The sequence below is a fragment of the Saimiri boliviensis genome, chromosome 10, assembly GCF_048565385.1.
Source record: "Saimiri boliviensis isolate mSaiBol1 chromosome 10, mSaiBol1.pri, whole genome shotgun sequence".
NCBI lineage: Eukaryota > Metazoa > Chordata > Mammalia > Primates > Cebidae > Saimiri > Saimiri boliviensis.
The window spans coordinates 19,413,492-19,422,223 of record NC_133458.1 but is presented as its reverse complement, the minus strand read 5'-3'; the positions used below and the strand labels follow the sequence as shown (position 1 = coordinate 19,422,223).

Here is an 8,732-nt window from a genome sequence, read left to right as displayed (position 1 = left end):
TCATGCTATTTTGGTTAGGGGTGAGTCATACAGGCTGGGTAGTGAATTTCCCAGGCTTTCAAATTTAAATAGGAGTAGATAGTGCAGGGCATTCATTTTAGCATGGAGTGTTTTCTCCTGCTGGTCATAAAAGGAATCCATTGTGTTATGATTAGGTCATGCTTGACCCACCTCAGGAATGTTTTCAGAGTGACAGAATATTTATTTCTCAGAGATGTCTCCAAGGCTCAAGGAAGTCTGATCGGCATACTTACAAAGGCCTTGTGATCCTAACAGGGTCGAAGACAAGTCCTCCTCTTCTTTTGTGGGCGGGCTGTTATCGTTAATCCAGCTGCACTCGGTAATGACGCCCACCTTTTCATTCTAAACATGGAATAAGAGAGTAATTAACAGAGCCTGATCACAGCAAAAGAAAATCCTGCTTTTTAAAAAAAAAATCTTGCTTCAGAATAATTTAATTGTGCTTCACATGTTTTGAACAACAATTTTCGACTGGAATTTAACTTACTACTAGTAATAACATGCCATTTTTTCTCCATCTGTCATAATTACTCAATAAATACATAGACTTCAAAAACTGCATCTAAAATTATTCATGCAAGTGGTGGACTTTCTGATCAAACCACGGGAGGCAGTGAGTGGTGCCATCAATCTTTGTTTTTCTTTTCTTTTGTTTTGAGACAGAGTCTCCCTCTGTCACCCAGGCTGCAGTGCAGTGGCGCAATCTCGGCTCACTGCAACCTCCGCCTCCCAGGTTCAAGTGATTCTCCTACCTCAGCCTCCCCAGGAGCTGGGATTACAGGCATGTACCACCACACCATGCTAATTTTTTTGTATTTTCAGTAGAGACAGGGTTTCATCATGTTGGCCAGGCTGGTCCCAACTCCTGACCTTAGGTGATCCACCCACCTCAGCCTCCCAAAGTACTGGGATTGCAGGGGTGAGCCACCACACCCAACTTTTCTTTTTTTAAAAAAAAAATTCCCCTTTAAGTCCCCCCATTGACAATACAGATAAGTCACAGGACTTGAGTTAAGGTGTATATGGGACAGGTTAATTCAGCCTCCTCTTTCTATTTGGTTGGGGTAAGAACACATCCTGTACTGAGCTCCAGGAGGCTGACACCACAAATCTCTGAGACAAAACTTACGAGATTGTAGCTTCTGAAATAGCAAATCCAGGCCCAAATTGGCACTGAGCTAAGGACCCAGCGCCTACCAGTTCCTGTTTGAATTTGTCACTCATACTTGACAGGTGATTATTTCTCCTCAGATTTTTGTACTTAAAGGGACATCAGGTGAGAGACTGGGGAAAGGAGAAAAGGGCGATTAGGTTACTGCTCAGTGGTTCTTACTGAATGAGACTAACTGTGGCTTCTTTCCATTCAAATATCAAATCACAAAAATGGAAATCTTCCTTGAAACTCATAAAACTTAACTTTAAGGAAGATTTAGGTTTAACAACATCAACTCATTTTTTGTTTTTGTTTTATGTTGTTGTTGTTGTGACCGGGCAGCACTCTGTTGCACAGCTCACTGCAACTTCCACCTCCAGGGCTCAAGCCATCCTCCCACCTCAGCCTCCCGAGTCGCTGGGATTACAGGCACTTGCCATCACGCCTGGTAATGTTTGTATTTTTAGTAGAGACAGGGTTTCACCATGTTGGCCAGGCTGGTCTCGAACGCCTGGTCTCAAGTGATCCACCCGCCTTGGCTTCCCGAAGTGCTGGGATTATAGGCATGAGCCACCGCGCCCGCTACTGTAGCAGAACGTGTCACAGACAAAACCTCTCAGATACCAGGTTTGTGAAGGAAGTGGCTTTTTATTTGGCCGGGAGTCTCAGCAGACTTGAGTCTCAAGAACTGAGCTCTCCAACTAGAAAATCCTGGCCTCTGTGAAAGGCTCACAGTCTTAGAGGCTACATGCGAGAGGGTTGTGATTGATGAGGTGAGCAAGGGGTATGTGACTTAGGTGGGAGTCTAATCGTGATTAAGCAAGAACAATGCCTTCCAGGGAAGATTCCTCCATACCATGCCTCTGATCTATAGACAGAATAGGAACTACGGTTGGGGCTTTCATCTTTAACCTCCAGGTCCAGCTAGTGGCACTGGGTCTGTCTCCTCCACTGACCTTGTACCTTCTATTTTCAAATTTTACTTCTTTTGAAATGCTGTGTAGAAGTCTCAGGGGAAGTGGTCTTAGATGCTTAAGAGGAAAGGGTCTCCTTCCGCACCCCGCCCTCTGAGAACCTCACTTATAACACGAGTGAGAGTTCTCACTCTCTCGTTTTCATTTTCCCGATATTCTAAAGAAACTGATTGATAATGATTCATATAATATACCTGTGATATGGTTCTCTGTTTAACTACAGCAGTGATGAATCCTCTGATCACATGAAGGCATGGGGAGGGAATAAGAGAGTAGCAAGCAAACACCGATTATTATTACAATACTACCCTTATGATGAGAGTCTTGAATCCTCCTGAGAACCAACCTCCAGACAAGGACTCGGGGTTAAATCTGTGCCATATCTGCACAGGCACAGGTGCCAGTTTGGTCACGTCTTACAATATCCTCCACTGCTTGACCCCGGTTACCTATGTGTAGGCAGCAGTTGGTTAGACTGAATTTTCCACAGACGACTCCTTCAGCTGCCAGCAAATAAGCTAAGGCCAACTGGTTCTGATAAATCGCATTTCTCATTTGAGTTTCTTTTCAGGCCAAAATGGATAGAGCTCTGCCCGTTTCATTAGTGAGTATTTCCAAAACAACCTGCAACCCAATGATCCAATTGCGCCTGTAAATAGGAGTCCGGTATCCCCAAGAACCATCCTCCGCCCATGTGGCTGGCCCATAATACTCAATAATTCTCTCCGGTGGCCACTCCTCATCTTTCCATTCGCCTATCTTTAGACTTATTTTCTCCAGGTGGAGTAGACCAAATATCCTATAGCTCACCTGTCTTAACAGGTAATAAGAAAAAAGAAGGCTTCATGGTGCCCATGACACAGCTACCTGTCCATCTTTCAGGCAGTTGTACATATGCTCTATGTCTGCATATCCAGTACAACCCAGCCCGGGCTGTCCAGTCTCTCTGATACCCAGGATGGTTCCAAGCATCCTGTAATTTTGGAAATTTTAGGAGGGGGGTTTTCTCTGTGTACTTTGAGCTCCACCAGGTCACAGTGTCCACTGTTCCCTTATACAGTCACTGCCCTAGGCAGCTAAGCTTTCCTACCGCAACAGTGAAGTCTTTTCCTTCTCTGTTCAAACAGCATTGTCCAATAATCGGATCCTTTAAAACCCAGAAACTGTTGGTTTGAATTCTTTGAACTGAGGTCAGGTCAGGGACAGGATCAGAGGCTAATAACTCATGGGCTTCCCATGGCCATCCATTACCCATGATAATTTCCCCACATACATAGCAAGAAGTGACATTAAGGGAATGGGCTACATTTTCAGCGAGTTGGAGGAACAAGTTCTTTGTCTTTTTTGGAAGTTCCGGCACTGGCTTATTTAATATATTTTAGAAGGGCTGGTACACTGGCTGGGCTGAGCGTTTTTGGATTTTTCCCTGAATCTGGATACTGACTCTAGGATCAAGCCCTTTCCCATCAATTGCTAACATTACACTCTACCCTTTTTCCCATCTGGGGTCTTGGAGGTTTGTGATTATTAATTCTACTGGGTTACCATGTCCCTAGACACAGGGGACATTACCCCATGGAATGGTGTCCCTTCCTTTTACAAGGCAAACAGAATCATTTTTATCTTTTCACGTGGCCCAGATGAGGCATGATTAAAACGTGCATTTACTGCACCAGTAGGTTCTCTGGCAGATACACTTACGCTCTTTCGCGTAACTTTGTTCCCATCCGAGGGAATCATTGCCCCCTCACTGGGATAACAGGCACTGATGGCTGCACAAGCATCAAACCTCAGAGTGACCTGTTTTGAGCTTCCCTTCTCCTCTGTTTTAGCTATTAGTAGGGCTGTTCCATCGCCCTGTTAGGAGTTTAATTTCAAAAGTCGTATGCACGGGGGCTTTGATGGATTGTAACAGACATCAGGCTGTCCATCCCCTGGATTACACACCTTATACTGAGTACCATTATATAAGCAGGTTCCCTTCTGTGTCCCTGTACATTCATAATAACTGTAGAATGAAACAATGGCAGTAACTTTACATCCTACCTCAGTAACCTGGTGCACACACTGAGAGCATTCTTCAAAATTTGTTAATGTCCCTACTGTACAAGTCCAAATATTAAGAAGAACAAGTCCCACGATGAACTTCCTCATGCTTCAGCCGTGCGTGGACCAGCCAGCTTCCAGGATATGGCTGGAGCAGGGCTTCTTGTCCTTCTTAAGGTGATTATTGTCCGGGTCTGGTCTAGCTTCCCAAGTTTCAGCTGCTGCTGGTTTCACGCAGCTGTGGTGGATCCAGGCTGAGACATCCTCTACCTTTACAGCTGTGGGAGTGGTCAGGATCACAGTCTGGGGTCCTTTCCACTGTGGCTTCAGAGGGACTGCATTCCAGTTCTTTGTTCACACACAATCACCTGGTGAGAAAGGGTGAACTGGGGAGAATAAGCTTACAGGGCATCTCTCATTTACCCAGGTTGAAATATCCTGAGTGATTTTCCCTAGAGCTTGTAACTGTCGTCCTAGCTCAGTCTCTCCCAACTCCTGAGGAGTTCCCGGGAGTGCCCACAGTATGGGAGGGGGCCTATGACATAAGACTTCATAGGGGGAATATCCTGTCTTCTTAGAGGGAGTACATCTAATTTTGAATAATATCAAGGACCAACAAATACTTATGTCCTCCACACTTGGGCATTTCAGTGAAACTACCTGGAGATCTTCAAACGGAGCTGCTCCGTAAGCTGAATGCCAGGGGGATAGTTGGACCTTGCCTCACATTGTGCTGCCAACATGGAATGCATCGCTGTGCCACAGTTTTGGTCAGGGCAGACAAATGTGAGATGTAAAAATACCAGCCTAACAACTTCTTAAGTGATTCTTGGCCTTAATGAGTGGTTTCATGTACGGCCTGTACAGCCACAGCCCCTAAGAGCTATGGCACCGCTACTCTTCCATCTGGGAGCCGGATCCATCCCTCTTTACTATTTGCCCCCCTTCTGCTTGGAGAAAGTCTTTTCCTCCTTAGAATAAGTGGGCACCAAGTCAGGTATCTGGGGAATTAGAGGGGCTGTAACTGCTGCTCAGTAGGGAGTAGATGCTGCCTTAAGAGCTGCTGAATCAGCTTGGGAATTTTTCAGGAGGATGGGCCTGCCGATGTCCTTGGCAGTGAACAAGCGCCACCCTTCAGGGCTTCCAAACTGCTTCTCACACTGCAGGATTTCATGCCGGTACCTTATTTCTCTTCCCCCTGAATTTAACAGTCCTTTTTCTTTGTACAGCACCCCCATGTACTTGAAGAGTTACAAACGCATACCGGGAATCAGTATAAATGTTCACAGCTTTACCTTCACTCCGTTCTGTGGCGCAGGTCAGAGCAAAAAGTTCAGCCTTCTGAGCCGAAGTACCCTGAGCCAGTGGCATGGTCCCGACTACAGTGTCCTGAGTTACCACTACATAGCCTGCACACCTTTCCCCTCGTGGATTAACAAAACTGCTTCCATCCACATACAACTCCCAGTCCACTACCGTCCATGGTTGATCCCGAAGATCGGGCCTGCCGGAATAAACTGAGTCCAATATTTCAACACGGTTGTGTTCAGCTGGGCCCTCTGACACCGAGAGCAAAGTGGCGGGGTTTAAGGTGTTGAAGACCTCAATGGTGATGCGGGGACTTTCACATAGCAGGCTCTGGTATCTGGTTAACCTAGCAATTGTCAACCAATGATGTCCTTTGGTATTCATTAGAGTCACTACTGTACAGGGTGCTTTGATATTTAAGATTTGCCCCAGAGTTAGCTCATCAACCTCTTGTGCTAGCAGAGCAGTTGCTGCCAGGGCCCTTAAGCATGGGGGCCATCCCTTGGAAACTCTGTCCAGCTGCTTGGAGAGATAAGCTACAGGCCTGGGCCAAGGTCTCACTGCTTGTGTTAGAACTCCAACTGCCACTTTTTCTCTTTCTGACACATACACTGTGAAGGGCTTTGTTAAATCAGGGAACCCCAAAGCTGGGGCTGACATAAGTTTCTCTTTCAGTTCCTGAAACACCTGCTGCTGCTGAGATCCCCATTCAAAGGGTTCCTTGTCCCCGCCTTCATAACTTCATAGAAGGGTTTGGCCAGTACCGTGAGGTTTGGAATCCACAATCTACAGAAACACACAGCTCCCAGGAACTCCTTCACCTGTCTTCTAGTCCTGGGTTCTGGCAGGTTGCAAATGACTTGTTTCCTCTCTGCTCCTAGGCTGCACTCTCCCTGCTGGATGGTGAACCTCAGATATGGCACTTGCTGTCAGCAAATCTGGGCATTTCTTTTAGACACTTTATACCCACAGTCCTCCAGGTGCTGAAGTAAGGCATCTGTTCCTTTTGTGCACCCAACTGCTGTGGGGTGTCCCAATAAAAGGTCATCAGCATATTGGAGCAATACCCAGCCTAAGTCCTTAGCAGGAAGCTTCTGGAAGTCACAGGCTAGTGCCTTCCCAAAGATGCTGGGAGAGTTCTTGAACCCCTGGGGGAGCCGGGTCCAGGTGTACTGGGTGGTTACACCTGTTTCTGGATTTTCCCATTGAAAAGCAAAGAGTTTCTGACTCTCCGAGGCCAACCTGATGCTAAAGAAAGCATCCTTTAAGTCCAAGCAGGTGAACCAACTATCCTCTGCTGGCAATAATCCCAGCAGTGTGTATGGGTTAGGCACGGTGGGGTGCAAAGTCACTGTGGCCCGACTAACCAGGCACAAGTCCTGCACTGGCCTGTAGTCACTGGTCCCTGGTTTAGGAACAGGCAAGAGGCGGGTGTTCCATGGAGACTGGCAGGGAACTCTAATTCCATAGTCCCTTAAGTGCTTTAGGTGGACCTGAATTCTTTCTAGGGCTTCTCAGGGAACTGGATATTGCTTTTGCCCAACCGACTGAGCCCCAGGTTTTACCTCAATGAGCACAGGGGCCTGGCTGACTGCAGGCCTGGTGGATTGTTCTCTGCCCAGAGCTTAGGCCACTGTTTTGCTAAGGCAGGTCCTATCTCCCAATCTGGTTTGGTTAAGAAGAGCTTCCACTCTTCTTCATGAGGCACCCTGAGGGCCATTATGACTCCAGTTCTAGGCAATGCTAGCCATAAAGTGCCACTCTCAGTAAAAGTGATGGTTGCTTGTAGCTTACTGAGCAGATCCCTTCCTAGCAGGGGCAAAGGGAAATCAGGCATGTATAAGAACTGGAGAATTACCTCGTGCCCCTCCACCTCACAATTCCATGGCAAATACAAATAGTGTTTCTCTGACACCCCAGCAGCTCCAACAATATTGGCTGTTTGCTTTGATAGGGGAGCTACAGGGGTGGTTACCACCAAATATTCATAACCTGTGTTGACGAGGAAGTCAATGTCCTTGACCTCACTGTCACCGTGACCATGGGCTCTTTGGGGGCAATTGAGCCTGGTCCCCTTCAGTCCAGTGGCCTTTCCACTAGATTAAACAGAGCACCTTCACTTTTGTCTGAAGCCTCGGACTTACCCCTGTTTTTCTGTCAACTGGGGGCACTTGTCCTTCCAGTGTCCCACTTCCTTACAGTAAGCACACTGATTATGCTGCAGGCAAGGGCAATTAAACTGGGTAGACTTCCAGGAGCCCCCCTCCCCCTGCCCTTTTGGGGGCACTCCTCTAATAGTGGTAGCTGTCAAGTTGACGCTTCATTGAGCTTGATGCTCATTTTCTCTACAACTTTCTCTACGGCTTACCACATCTCTGTTCACAAACACCTGGTTAGCTCTTTCCAATAACTGTGAAGTATGCATGCCCACAAATCCTGCCTGCTTCTGTAGCTTTCTCCTAATGTCTTCTGCACACTGACTGACTAATGTCATATTCACCATGTGTTGGTTTTGGGGGCTCTTAGGATCAAAAGGAGTACACATGAGATAGGCTTCGCATAGCCTCTCATTGAACTGTGCTGGGCTTTCCTCTTTCCCTTGAATAACCTCAGAGACTTTATTGATGTTTGTAGCTTTCTGGGTTCCCTTCTTCAATTCTTCCAGTAAGGGCTCCCTGTACAGGATTAGCCTCTGCATTCCCTCTGGGGTGTCTGGATCCCACTGGGGGTCAGTCCCTAGTAGCTGGGCCCTGACATACTCTTGGGGATTCTGATAATCTGCTGGAACATGCTCCTCCAACCATTTGGAAGTGGCTTGAAGTACAGTCTGCCTTTCATCGGTGTTTGAAAGATACATAACCAGCTGGTGGCAGTCAGCCCAAGTGGGGTTATGAGTCTGGACAATAGTTTGCAGTAGGTCAATGAGAACTTGTGGCTTCTCGGCATAAGATGGGGTGTTATTATTCCAGTTGATAAGATCAGCTGAGGTGAATGGCAGGTACATGAAAACACATCTTTCCACCATGTGGCTGTCCTCATCCACTCCCATATACCTCTGCTCTCTTAAAGGCCTCTCTACCCCTGCCTTGGGTTGCAGATGGGCTGCTAGAGGGGCAGTTCCTCCCAGGAGGCAGGCAGCTATGGGAGGAGTCCCTCCACATTCTTTCTTGTCTACCCTGGGTGGTTTAGGGGTGTGCAATTCTAGAGGGGGGTGCTGAAGTTTCAGGCCC

At 47.1% G+C, this 8,732-nt stretch overlaps 1 non-coding gene across 1 annotated transcript; it reads right to left on the bottom strand.

The window, feature by feature from the left end:
* Positions 1–988: 988 nt before the first annotated feature.
* On the bottom strand, positions 989–1,120 carry LOC120365496 (small nucleolar RNA SNORA51). Its single transcript, XR_005580421.1, has one exon. It is a non-coding gene; the product is annotated as a small nucleolar RNA SNORA51 (small nucleolar RNA).
* Between the last annotated feature and the right edge of the window lie 7,612 nt (positions 1,121–8,732).